Source organism: Triticum urartu, chromosome 5A (genome assembly GCF_056163025.1).
Source record: "Triticum urartu cultivar PI428250 chromosome 5A, HENAU_Tu73, whole genome shotgun sequence".
Lineage (NCBI taxonomy): Eukaryota > Viridiplantae > Streptophyta > Magnoliopsida > Poales > Poaceae > Triticum > Triticum urartu.
The window spans coordinates 465,025,719-465,039,948 of record NC_141877.1 but is presented as its reverse complement, the minus strand read 5'-3'; positions in this window follow the sequence as shown (position 1 = coordinate 465,039,948).

Genomic DNA, 14,230 nt, shown 5'->3' with positions numbered 1-14,230 from the left:
AGAACCACTTGGAACCATATAAATTTGACATACAAGCTCAAGAACATGGTCACCTATGCAGCACAAATTTGCAAAGAATAAAGCACTAGAACAAAAACTAATTGGACCAATGGAGGAGTCACATACCAAGGAACAATCTCTCCAAGCAGTTTTGCAAGAGGTGCTTTGAGCAAGGAGATCGAAAATCACAGCAAAAGTGGCTGGAACTCGTGCTTGAGTTGGTTTTTCGGATTTGTGTGAGACGGAGGAAGAAGATGGGTGTTAGGATAAGTGGAGGAGGGCCACCGTGGGCCCACGAGGCCGGGGGCGCGACCTAGAGGGGGGGGCGTCCACCACCCTCGTGGCCAGGTGGCAGCTCCTCCCGCGGTAATTTTTGCACAGTAAATCTTCAAATATTCCCGAAAAAATCATATTAAATTGGCATGTCATTCTGAGGACTTTTATTTTCGGGATATTTTTATATTGCACGGATAAGTCAGGAAACAGACAGAAAAATACTATTTTTACTTTGTTCAATATAAATAACAGAAAGTAAAAGTGGGGTACAGAGGTTTGTGCTTCTAGTTTCATCCATCTCATGCTTATCAAAAAGAATCCACTAACAAGGTTGATCAAGTCTTGTTAACAAACGCATTCCGATAATCATGAAACCGGAGAAATTTCGAATAATACTAAGTTACTTCAATGGGGATATGCACATCCCCAATAATAAGAATATCATATTTCTTCTTGACAGTAGGAAGAGGAAATTCAAAACCTCCAAATATAATCGATGGAATTTTTCCAATAGAGTTGATACTGTGAACTTGAGGTTGTTTCCTCGGAAAGTGTACCGTATGCTCATTACCATTAACATGAAAAGTGACATTGACTTTGTTGCAATCAATAACAGTCCCTGCAGTATTAAGAAAAGGTCTTCCAAGAATAATAGACATACTATCATCCTCGGGAATATGAAGAATAACAAAGTCCGTTAAAATAGTAACGTTTGCAACCACAACAGGCACATCCTCACAAATACCGACAGGTATAGCAGTTGATTTATCAGCCATTTGCAAGGATATTTCGGTAGGTGTCAGCTTATTCAAGTCAAGTCAAAGAGAGAGGCATAACACTAACACTGGCTGCAAGATCACATAAAGCAGTTTTAATATAATTTCTTTTAATGGAGCAAGGTATAGTAGGTACTCCGGGGTCTCCAAGTTTCTTTGGTATTCCACCCTTAAAAGTATAATTAGCAAGCATGGTGGAAATTTCAGCTTCCGGTATTTTTTTTTTATTAGTAATGATATCCTTCATATATTTAGCATAAGGATTTGTTTTGAGCACATCAGTTAATCTCATACGCAAAAAGATAGGCCTAATCATTTCAGCAAAACACTTAAAATCCTCATCATCCTTTTTATTGGATGGTTTTGGAGGAAAAGGCATGGGTTTCTGAACCCAAGGTTCCCTTTCTTTACCATGTTTCCTAGCAACAAAGTCTCTTTTATCATAACGTTGATTCTTTGATTGTGGGTTATCAAGATCAACAGCAGGTTCAACTTCTACATCATTATCATTACTAGGTTGAGCATCATCATGAACATCATCATTAATATTTTCATTAGGTTCATATTCATTACCAGATTGTGTTTCAGCATCAGACATAGAAATATCATTTGGATTATCAGGTGGTTCAACAATAGGTTCACTAGAAGTTTGCACAGTTCTATCATTTTTTTTCTTCTTCTCTTTAGAAGAACTAGGAACATCAATATTATTTCTTTGAGAATCTTGCTCGATTCTCTTAGGGTGGCCTTCAGGATACAAGGGTTCCTGAGTCATTCTACCAGTTCTAGTAGCCACTCTAACAACATAATCATTTTTCTTACTATTCATTTCATCAAGCACTTCTTTTTGAGCCTTAAGTACTTGTTCTACTTGAGTGGTAACCATAGAAGCATGTTTGCTAATAAGTTTAAGTTCACCTTTAATATTATCCATATAATCACGCAAGCGTCTAATCATATAAGGATTTTCTTTTAATTGTCTACCCAAATAAGCATTCAAGTCGTCTTGCTTAAACATAAAGTTATCAAACTCATCCAAGCACTGACTAGCAATTTTAGTAGGAGGGACTTCAGCTTTATCATATCTATAGAGAGAATTTACCTTTACTACCTGTGTCGGGATATCGAGATCTGGAGGTTCTTCAATAAATAAAGAATTGAGGTATTAAGTTTCTTCAACAGGTGGTGAATTAAGACCATGTATTTCTTCAATAGGAGGTAAATTCTTAACATCTTCAGCTTTAATACCTTTTTCTTTCATAGATTTCTTTGCCCCTTGCATATCTTCGGGACTAAGGAACAGAACACCTCTCTTCTTCGGAGTTGGTTTAGGAATAGGCTCAGTAATTGGAGCAGGAGTTGGCTCAGGAGCTGGCTTAGGAGGTGCCCAATTATTTTAATTTGTCAACATATTATTCAATAGAATTTCAGCTTCATCCGGTGTTCTTTCCCTGAAAAGAGAACCAGCACAACTATCCAGGTGATCTCTGGAAGCATCGGTTAGTCCATTATAAAAGATATCAAGTATTTCAGGTTTCTTAAGAGGATGATCAGGCAAAGCATTAAGTAACTTGAGAAGCCTCCCCCAAGCTTGTGGGAGACTCTCTTCTTTAATTTGCACGAAGTTGTATATTTCCCTTAGAGCAGCTTGTTTCTTATGAGTAGGGAAATATTTAGCAGAGAAGTAATAAATCATATCCTGGGGTCTACGCACACAACCAGGATCAAGAGAATTAAATCCTATCTTAGCATCACCCATTAATGAGAACGGAAATATTTTGAGTATATAAAAGTAACGCGATCTCTCATCATTAGTAAACAGGGCGGCTATATCATTTAACTTAGTAAGATGTGCCACAATAGTTTCAGATTCATAGCCATAAAACGGATCAGATTCAACCAAAGTAATTATATCAGGATCAACAGAGAATTCATAATCCTTATCAGGAACACAAATAGGTGAAGTAGCAAAAGCAGGGTCGGGTTTCATTTTATATCTAAGTGATTCTTTGTTCCATTTAATTAATAACCTCTTAAGCTCATATCTATCTTTGCAAGCTAAAATAGCGGAAGAAGATTCCATATCAAAAAGATAACCCTCAGGAATAACAGGCATATTTTCATCATCACTGTCATCATCGTATTCAGATTCAATAATTTCTTTTTCTCTAGCCCTAGCAATTTTTTCATCAAGAAATTCACCAAGGGGCACAGTAGTATCAGGCATAGAAGCAGTTTCATCATAAGTATCATGCATAGCAGAAGTGGCATCATCAATAACATGCGTCATATCAGAACGAATAGCAGAAGCAGGTGTAGGTGTCGCTAACTTACTCATAACAGAAGGTGAATCAAGTGCAGAGCTAGATGGCAGTTCCTTACCTCCCCTCGTAGTTGAGGGATAGATCTTGGTTTTTGGATCTCTCAAGTTCTTCATAGTGTCCAGCAGATATAAATCCCAAGTGACTCAAAGAATAGAGCTATGCTCCCCGGCATCGGCGCCAGAAATTGGTCTTGATAACCCACAAGTATAGGGGATCGCAACAGCTTTCGAGGGTAGAGTATTCAACCCAAATTTATTGATTCGACACAAGGGGAGCCAAAGAATATTCTCAAGTATTAGCAGCTGAGTTGTCAATTCAACCACACCTGGAAACTTAGTATCTGCAGCAAAGTGTTTAGTAGCACAGTAATATGATAGTGGTGGTAGCGGCAACAAAAGTAAAGACAGCAAAAGTAATGTTTTTGGTATTTTGTAGTGATTGTAACAGTAGCAGCGGGAAAGTAAATAAGCGTAAACCAGTATATGGAAAACTCGTAGGCACCGGATCAGTGATGGATAATTATGCCGGATGCGGTTCATCATGTAACAGTCATAACATAGGGTGACACAGAACTAGCTCCAATTCATCAATGTAATGTAGGCATGTATTCCGTATATAGTCATACGTGCTTATGGAAAAGAACTTGCATGACATCTTTTGTCCTACCCTCCCGTGGCAGCGGGGTCCTATTGGAAACTAAGGGATATTAAGGCCTCCTTTATATGAAATGCAGATGGTGCTGCCCCCGTGGAGGCTCTCTGGGCGGAGCTAGTCCGGGCCAAGGAGCGGGCCCGGCTTAGTGATGCTGCTGCCGAAGGGGCATCGGTTGAACTGAAGGCCGAACAAGCTGCGCGATGCCAGGGCGAGGAGAAGGTATCTATGATGACACTTGCTTTGGAGAATGCTACTGGCCGCTGCAAATTTCTTGAGAAGGAGAATAAAGCCTTAGCGGCTGAACTGGACAAGGCCCGACATGAGGCAAGAGAAGCGCGATCAGAGTCTAGAGCACTCCTTGAGGAGGTTCGGCAGGTGAAAGAGATAGTGGCTGGAAAGCCTTTTCTGCTGCAGACTAAGTTGGGCGACCCGGACTATGCTCAGCTGAACCAAGTGTGGAGTTCTCTGGACGAGTATTTGGACTTGCCGAAGAGTTCTTCCGATGCAGCGCAGTTTTACCAAGCGCGAGCTGGATATGCAACAGAGAAGCTTTTTTGGTCACAGTTCGGTGCGTCGAAGCGCCCGCTGCTGCTCAATGAACAGATGTCCCAATGGGCCGAACTTCATAGGGTATCTGGCGCTGCCATGAAGGATGTTATAATCCGGTTGTGGCCAATCGAGCCTGCGCCGAGTAGCTCTTTCGGTTTGGTGCAGAAGCTTGTCGACGTGGTGCCGCGAATCGATACTGCGAAGCGATTGGCATGCATTGAAGGTGCACGGATGGCCCTTGCCCGAGTCAAGACATTCTGGGGAAAGATGAAGGCCATCGACGTCGCCATGAAGGGTCCGCCTGAAGGCAGGGGCCATCCGGAAGCAGAGAGTTATTTTGAAGACGTCCTGGAGGCCTCCCGCTTGATAGAGGGTCAATGCTCAAAAAACATAATGTTCGAGTGAGGTGTATGATGATTGTAGAAGACAACTTTATAGTTAATCTATTTATGTTTTGCTCAAAAAGCTTGAATTCCTCCTGTGCGGTCATTTTAATATAATATGAAATTTTTCCAGTCATCGGCTTCAGCCCCCTCGTAGGAAGTACGGGGTGTTCGGAAAAGAATTTAATCACTCTTTAGCCAATGTCTTGGTCCATGAAGGAGGTGATAATGCGGCGAACTAGGCAATCGGACTATAAGGCGTTAACACTTTCACTTAACCATAGGAGTTTTATGGTGGGGCTACGACATAGCCCCTGGTGTGTATGCGGTGTGTGGTGCTTTACATATCTGATCTGAAAAAGATCCCTCATCTTACACGGAGAATGGCTAAAGATTCCAATAAGTTGTCAAGTGGTCTAGGCCAGGGCACAATCGCAGTAGTTCTCCCTTTACTACCCTAGCTGATAGAGCGGAACGTAGGGTAGAAAACACAGGAGCTGGGCAACCCAACTATTGACCCAAGACAATGATTCGGAGCTGATGCATATAAGGCCAAACTTGCGACGCCGAAGTACGCTATAGAGCTATTCGTACTTTTACTGGCAGCTCATTCGTTCCCATGCCGAGCCCCTGGCAGGGTATGCCAAGGTGTATCTGCAGAGCAGCCGTTAAGGTCATACTTATTATTTGAAAGAGTACGAAAGATCGGTTCGGATGAGACTTACTGAGAACGGAGCGATGTGCCATTGATAAATTTATGTGTGTGTGTGTGTAAAGAAACTGCGAACCCGGCTATTTGACATGCTCGGGGTCGGGATCAGAGGAAAGAGGGCATAGTACAGGCCTGGAATAGACAGTGTGGTCCACAAAAAGTTATTTTGGACCACCTGTCGCATGTCTGCGTCGCCCATACTCGGGGAGGGGAATGCTTAACGGAAGTAGCCCCTTAGGTGAGCATACGGATCCGAACTCTGATAGAGTCCGTTGTAGATGTTGTCCAGCTGGTCACCTGTTCTTTAGGGATGATACAGAAAAATAAGGTGAACAGATAAAAAACGTTACGGGGATGCTTGCAGGGTTGTCTATATTGTGCTTCCGCCGATGCCCATGGTATCTTGAGTGCATAGTGATGCGCGGGTGGTGCAAATTTTGCCAGTACAATATGTGGGTGGCGGAAGACGAACTACTATTCGCATTCCCGGAGTGATCGAACATCGGAGGGAAACTATTTCTAGCCCCTGGCGTTCTGTTGGCGAGCCGATCCATCGTCTTTATCGCCTGGTGGCCTCCTCCCCTTGTGATCAGCGTTGAGCTTGCCTGCCTGCTTGAAGACCCAACAGTTTTTTGGTTGGTATGATTAGCTGGCATATCAGGGTGACCGTGAATCTGACAAGGTCGGTCAAATATCCTGTCAAGGGTGGATGGTCCATCCTGGTTTGCCTTTAGTGGCTTCTTCCGTTGACCGGGCTTCGGATTGTGAAATCCGGCGTTCACTGCTGTGTCGCGTATATTACTGCGACTGTTGTGTTCAGTTCGTTGTGGCTTGCCATTGCCATCTCAGATTTCGGAAGTTCCCGGGCCGCTGGCGTCGTTGCTTTTATGAGCAAGCCAGTTGTCTCCTCCCGCGCAGAAGCGGGTCATTAGAGCATTAAGGGCTACCATGGATTTGGGTCCTTCCTGGCCGAGGTGACGCGCTAGCCATTCATCCCGGGCGCTATGTCTGAAGGCCGCAAGGGCCTCTGCGTCCGGACAGTCGACAATTTGGTTCTTTTTGACTAAGAACCTGGTCCAGAGCTCCCTGGCTGACTCGCCGGGCTCCTGGACAATGTGACTTAAGTCATCGACATATAATGGCCGGACATATGTTCCCTGGAAGTTGTCTCAAAAGGTGTCTTCCAAATCTTCCCAGCTGTCAACGGAATTTTCTGGCAGACTGTTTAGCCAGTACCGAGCTGGCCCTTTAAGTTTGAGAGGTAGGTATTTAATGGCGTGGAGGTCGTCTCCGCGGGCCATGTGAATATGGAGGAGGTAATCCTCGATCCATAACGTGGGATCTGTTGTTCCATCGTATGTTTCGATGTTAATGGGTTTAAACCCGTCTGGAAATTCGTGCTCCATTACTTCGTTAGTGAAGCAGAGAGGGTGTGCGGCTCCTCTATGTTGGGCCACACTATGAAGCACCTCCGGCAGGCTCCGTTTACGGTGTTCGGGCTGGGCATGGTTGGCTTTATAGCGTCCGAATAGGCGACCATCATCGTCGGTCGGGGTATATCTTCGTGATCTGTACATCGATCTTGTGAATCTTGTTCTACCCTTTGTGTCTTGGTTGATATCGCAGGTATTCCCTCGAGCTGTTTTGTTTTGACGGCCGGATGGGTTGGTATGGTGCTCTGCTTGGGCTGCTGCTTTGTCTGGACCGAACTATGGTCGGCCCGCCGCATTGTTTGATGGTGGTATGGGTTCCATCGCCCTGCCATCGTATTGAGGGAGCCACCTATTCTTGGGGTGGCTTTTTACTGGGCTGCTGAGGCCTTATTCCTCGGCGGCCAAGACCTCGATCCATCTATCATTGAGCAAATCTTGGCTTGCTTGAAGCTGCAGCTGCTTCTTTCTTAGGCTCCTTACAGTGGCTATAAGCCGGCGTTTAAAGCGCTCTTGCTCGCGAGGTTCCTTGGGCATGATAAAATCCTCGTTGCCGAGGATCTCCTCTTCCTCAGAGAGTGGGAGATAATTGCTGTCCTCCGAGTCCCCATATGTGGTCTGCTCATCAGGGTTGTCTTGCCTGCCTTCCTGTTCCTCCTGCTCGGATTCTACCTCAACAGGGTTTTTGTTGTCCGGAGTATCGTCTTCTCTGGTGTTGGCAGTGTTTTCTCTTGGGCGATGTGACCTAGGGCACCGGTGTCCGGGCTGTGTACCAGGCAGTTTATTCTCGACTAGATCCTCCTTGTCATCGTCGCGAGCGCCATAAGGTGTGTCTATTATACACACATCATACCAGGAAGTGGTCATCCCATGTCGAGCGAGTAGTAAGCTCTGGCCTTGCTCCTCATCGTCGTCCACACCGTCGATGTCTTCGGAGCGGGGGTCGGGCGTGTTGGTTAGGTCTTCAACGGTGGCTATGAAGTGGGTAGCGGGTGGGAAACAAAATTCTCCATCGTCCGCCGAAAGTTCGAACCGAACATAGTTCGGCGACGGGTCGTCTGGCAGGGATAGGTTTTTTAGCGAGTTTAGTATGTCACCATGGGCGAGTGTTGGAAGACAGCTGCCGCGCCAAAATTGAAGATCGATAACCGATCGAGTTCGGTATACGTGGGCTCGCAGGGTTCGGAGTTCGACATCGGAGGCGAGTCCGAGGTACCGTTGATGCAGATACCGTATGAAGTGGAATCTGCGTGCGGCTCCAGCGCCGCGGAATCGGTAGCCCTGTGATGGGGTCGAGCTTCCCATCTTCAAGCGACTTGATCTGCTCCGGGTTTAAGGCCAAAGCTGCTACAGGAGCTATCTCCTGGATGCGGCCCGATGACATGTTTAAGCCATGTTCATCGAGGCGATGGGAAGCGGTTGACACGGTCTCGAATCCGTCGAAGATCAAATCTCCACGGATGTCCGTGACGTAATTCAAGCTTCCGAATCTGACCTGATGGCCAGGGGCGTAGCTGTCGATCTGCTCCAGATGGCCAAGCGAGTTGGCCCACGATACGAAGCCGCCGAATACGAAGATCTGTCCGGGGAGGAAGGTTCCTCTTTGGACAGCGTCATTATTGACGATTGAAGGGGCCATCGAACCTTTTGTCGATGGCATAGTGGAACTCTCAATGAAAGTACCAATGTCGGTGTCAAAACCGGTGGATCTCGGGTAGGGGGTCCCGAACTGTGCGTCTAGGATCGATGGTAACAAGAGACAGGGGACACGATGTTTACCCAGGTTCGGGCCCTCTCTATGGAGGTAATACCCTACTTCCTGCTTGATTGATCTTGATGAATATGAGTATTACAAGAGTTGATCTACCACGAGATCGTAATGGCTAAACCCTAGAGTCTAGCCTATGAATATGGTAATGAGTATATGTGGTGTCCTTTCCGGACTATCCCCTTCGGTTTATATAGACACCGAGGGGATCTAGGGTTTACATGGAGTCGGTCACATAAGAAGGAATCTTCGGTCGCCAGGCTTGCCTTCCACGCCAAGTAGAGTCGAATTCGGACACAGTGCATTCTTCGGCCTTCATGTCTTCACAGCCCATCAGTCCGGCCCATGGATAACAGGACGGACGCCCGAGGACCCCTTAGTCCAGGACTCCCTCAATAATGTCTCAGTTAATATGAATGAATCACACTGATTGAGAATTGCTACTCTCCTGCTTTGTTTCTCATTAAGATAAGGTAGATCAATAGATGTTATTTCTTCTGGAAGTACAAGTCATCAACCGTTATTTCTCAGTAATTGTTTCCCTTATACCTTTTGTTGCTTACAGGGATATCAAAATTAAAGCTCGGTTTTATTCCGACTTTGATTTTAGTTGAACTGCACAAAAGGAGCCAATGTGCCTAAGGCAAACCGCTGCATTAGTGGGTCCAGTTGGTCTTACCACTTTGCAGAAAGAAGCAGTCACTGTTTGCGCTACATTACACAAGGAATGATCGAGAAGCTTTACAGAGTATTAGTAGATGCTAGTGACATGACTAGTCTACAGAGATGGCTGCTTTACTTGTGGTTCAGAGGAACACTGGGCAAACAAGTGCCCAAACAAGTACCAAGAAGCCAGGACAGCACTCCAAGTCTTTCAATGTCACTCTAAGCAACAATGATGGGGCATCTGCGTATGGTAATCTGTTTACCGTACTTTCAGTTTGTTAGTCCACCGATTGGTGGGTTGACACTAGGGCCAATATTCATGTGTGTGCTGATGTGTCTTTGTTTTCTGACAGCATATAAATACGAAATCCACAAGGATGCTCAGCTTGATTTTAGTGGAACTGCACAAAATGTTCAGATGGTTTGTGTCCTCCATAATAATACTTCATCGTTCACAATACATCGAATGGTTCTCTAATCATTCATCGTCACCTTGAGCCACCGAACTATCACATGACAAACTGATGACAAACCCTGCCCGTTCCACAATCATAGGCATTACATATTTTGAATGGGAAAAGCTTGTCAAAGTTGACATTAGTTTAATATATTGGAATTGGAAAACCTTGTCAATTTTTGCTGATTGATGTTAGCCAGAAGACATGCATTTGATATTTTTGAGTGGGACGCCCTTTGTTGTGAGCAACGTCGATCGTTTTTTCCTATTCCTGTCTTCAGTTCAGAAGTAAATATTTACTTTGCTGAGATGCATAGTCACATGAATGTTGACTTATGTAAGATATTATAAGAGTTTGTTCTGAATATTGTCTATGTAATGCCAGGCCTTGTGTTTGATTGCAAAGTTGAGCTTGGAATGTTGTGGCATGCGGCATCACAAGCTGTTCACCGTGCCTCCTGAGAATAATGCTTCGTATTGTTTTGCATGTCAATCTAATGCCAGTGATTTGCTTGTTAGGAAGATCATCCTCTTCTGTTGTTTCCGTGCTTAAGAAGTTCATCGTCTTATGTTTCATTCATAGCCTATACGACAAGTCGGGTAGGTTAGACGTGAAACCATATGATCTTCTGACCAACTCATCATCTTAGGCCGTGATTGGATCGTCGTTTTCCAACCAAAACCGCTTGTAAAACTGACGCTTATAAATAAAAGCAGATGGTCTCGGGCCAAGCGCTTGGTTGGTCGATTTTGACTAGTAAAATATACACCGGCCTCTCAAATTACACGCGTAACCCGCCGGTTTTACTTACAGACCTCGGGCCCTCGGTTTCATTACGCCTGTATTTTACGCGTTGTTTCCGATGACGAGTAAATTACACTTGTATCTTAATACAGTTGTGAAATAAACCAAAGCTCCCAAGCGCGGCCTTATCGTTTCATGTCCTCTCAGTCTCTCGAAGGTGCTCATAGGTGTTCGATGATCCTGGCTTCCTGAATGAGCAGCGGGCGCTGTATCAGACCATCCGTAGGGTCCGCAAGGCCCTCTCCGTCGTCCTTCGAGTTGTTGCACTCGCCGTGGCGCCGAGCATTGTTAACATGGTGAATGAACATGAGGATTCAGGAGATGACTTTATTTTGACTGGTTGACATTAGGGACCCACTAGGGCCATAGCCTTACGTACGCATGTGCCTCCTTATTATGTACAACTATATTTGTTTTGCTTCCTCCTGGTTTCCTGACATCACGGTCCCACACTATTGTCAACCTATGTAGTCAATAAACCAGAGAATTGCACAAGGTGCGGCCGATAGCTGGGACCAAGCAGCTCGAGCAGTTTTTGTGTTTTTAAGGCGTGAGCACTGCAGAGTTTTTCTTGGCGATGTTTTCGTTGTTGTTCAGAGGAGAGCAGGGTATTAACCAGGCGGGTTGTGGCCCGTCTAGACCAGGACAGATATCCAGCCCAGATATTATTATTTTTTCAAGATGAAAATGGCTAGCCCAGCTATACGTTTTTTTGAGGCATACCTAGGCAAGGTCAACTTGTTATTCTCGGAAAACCCTATTTGCCGCATTCTGCGGCGAATTGTCGACATACCTCACAGGTTCGATAGTAACTGGGTCGGCCCAGTTAGCTCTTTTTCACGTTAGATCACTTTCCAGTTTTGGGAACCTTCTGGATGCTTCCTGGCCGGTTTTGGGAACCTTCCAGAAGGTTCTTGAACCGGGTTTTCTGGTTTTCTTTTTTATTTTATTTATTCTTTTCGTTTATAGTTATTTCTGTTTTTTTCTTTTCTTTTTTTTCGTTTTTTCTGTTTCTTTCTTTCTTTGGTTTTTTTCTTTCATTTTATTTTCTTCTCCTTTTTTGAAAATATTTAAAATTTTGTTCGTGTTTCCAAAAAGTGTTCAGATTTTGAAAAATTGTTCTCAAAATTCAAAAATTGTTCTCGTTACACAAAAAAGTTCAAAACTTTCAAAATTCAAAAAATGTTCCGGATTTCAATTTTTTGTTCACGCACTCAAAAAATGTTCGCGCTTCCAATTTTGTTCGAGATTTTCAAAATTGTTCTCTGTTTCGAAATTTGTTCTCAAGATTCAAAAAATGTTCGTGCTTCCAAATTTGTTCTCCATTTCGAAATTTGTTCTCCGTTTCAGAAATTGTTCACCTTTTTATGTTATTTCACAAAACAAAAATTATTTTGTTTCAAGAAAAATCCCAGTTTCAAAATTTGTTCACAAATTTAGAAAATGTCACATGTTTAAATTTTGTTCGCACATAATTTTTTTGGGGGAATTTCAAAAATTGTTCCAATTGTTGGTCATAAATTCAAAGATGTTCAGGAATTTCAAGAATTCTTCCTTTTATTCAAATATGTTCAAAAATTTAAAAAATATTTTTGGTTTCAAAATTTGTTGACATATGCAAAAAAATGTTGTCATGTTTAATTTTTGTTCAAAATTCAATAATGTTTGCGAATTTAAAAAAAATGTTCCTTTTCCTAAATTTGTTCACATATTGAAGAAACATTACAGTTTTTTTAAATTTGTGCACAAATTGAAAAAAGGTTCCTGTTTTTCAAAATTATTTTGAAAATTATAAAAATGCTACCTGCAAGTTTAATCCCTCGCCCGCATGTTTTATGGAATTTTGTGAACTTGTTTTTTTTGTGCTACTTCTGTTTGGTATTTTTATATTGGCGCTGCCTCTCTTTCACAAGTAGTTCACCTAGTGGAGTGGCTAAGGGCATAGCGTGCACATGAAGAGATTGCGGGTTCGATTCTAGAACTGTCGCTCCCTCCTGTGCGAAACGGCCCACGCGAACCTCCTCCTGTGTGAAACGGCGACATCTTGCCTTATTCTCCACCTTACCGGGCTGCAAATCTTTCCTAGGAGGGATGCATTAGGCTTAACAGGAAAATGAGCTTTAAAAATAATAAATGGGATGTAATTATAAAAACTGGGCAATAACTATAAGAAAATGCATCAAGCACGAAATTAGTTTATAAAATATTGTTTATGGATTTTGAAAATCTTAATTTTTAATTGTTGCGCGCGCAATGTTTTGTTAGATTTTTACGTAATACAAATTTATATGTAATCTGACTAGAAATAATTTCGGAATAAAAATATTTCGGATCCCATCAAAATGTGGGAAATTTTATTAAGTTCTATCTTGAACGGTTGGTTGAAATTATTAATCGTTGTCCTAGCTAGAAAATAGGTTGTACTTTTAACAAACTGTAAATGGGTTGTAGTAAATTCCATTAAAATTCAAAAATTAGTTGTACATTCTTACAAATCGCAAATGGGCTATAAGTTCTTTCCCACACACTTGTGGGCCTACTAAGTTTACGCGCCCCTAAAAAAAGAAGTTGACGCGTATGCAAGGCTTTGTGAACTTATTATACTCAACACATGGTTCTAGCAGCAGTGGCCGTTGGATGTCCATCCAACGGATGCCGCGCTTCCTCTTCAATCTCGGATATTCTAGCTTCACCCACCCAAAAAATGATTCCCCCCCCCTGACATCTGGGGGGCACCGTTTCAGAAGCTGACCTGTGGGCCTACTAAGTTGACGCGTACCAAGGGCTCTGTCAACTTAGTCAATATGAACGATTCTAGCTGCAGTGATCATATGATGTCCATCCAACGGCCGTAGTGCTTCTTCAACCTCTGGTCTTCTTGCTCCAGCCGCCCAAAGCAACGTCGATCGTGCCGCGTGCTCCTGCCTCCCGTGGCCGGCTGTGATGCCGCGGAGGCCTCACCGCCCCCTACTACTCCCACTGCTGGCCAGGCCATCTCTCTACTCACCCACACACCTTGTTATTCCGTGGCGACTGCAGCCTCACACCGCAGCCGAACCAGTGAACCCTCATACTCCTCTCCGCGCAGGCTTCCACTGCCGCGTCTTCCCCGGCTCCGCATCGTCCCCTTCCTAGGCCTCGCCGTCGTCCACCACCCTGGTGCTCTCGGCGCGACGTGGTCAACGTGGTCAAGGAACGGTTTCCATCGTACGTGGACTGTACGTGGAGAGGCTGACAGATGGGTCCACGACGGCAGCAAGGAAGTGCCTCCTTATTACGCGGAAAATAATGATTCCTCCACCTGACAGTAGGGACCCACCGGACGGGACACCGTATTTCGCAAAAAAAAAGTTTGCCCCCTGACTGCTGGGACCCATCGGACGGGCCACCGTATTGCGCAAAAAAAAAAGTTCCCTCCGCTGTCAGCTCG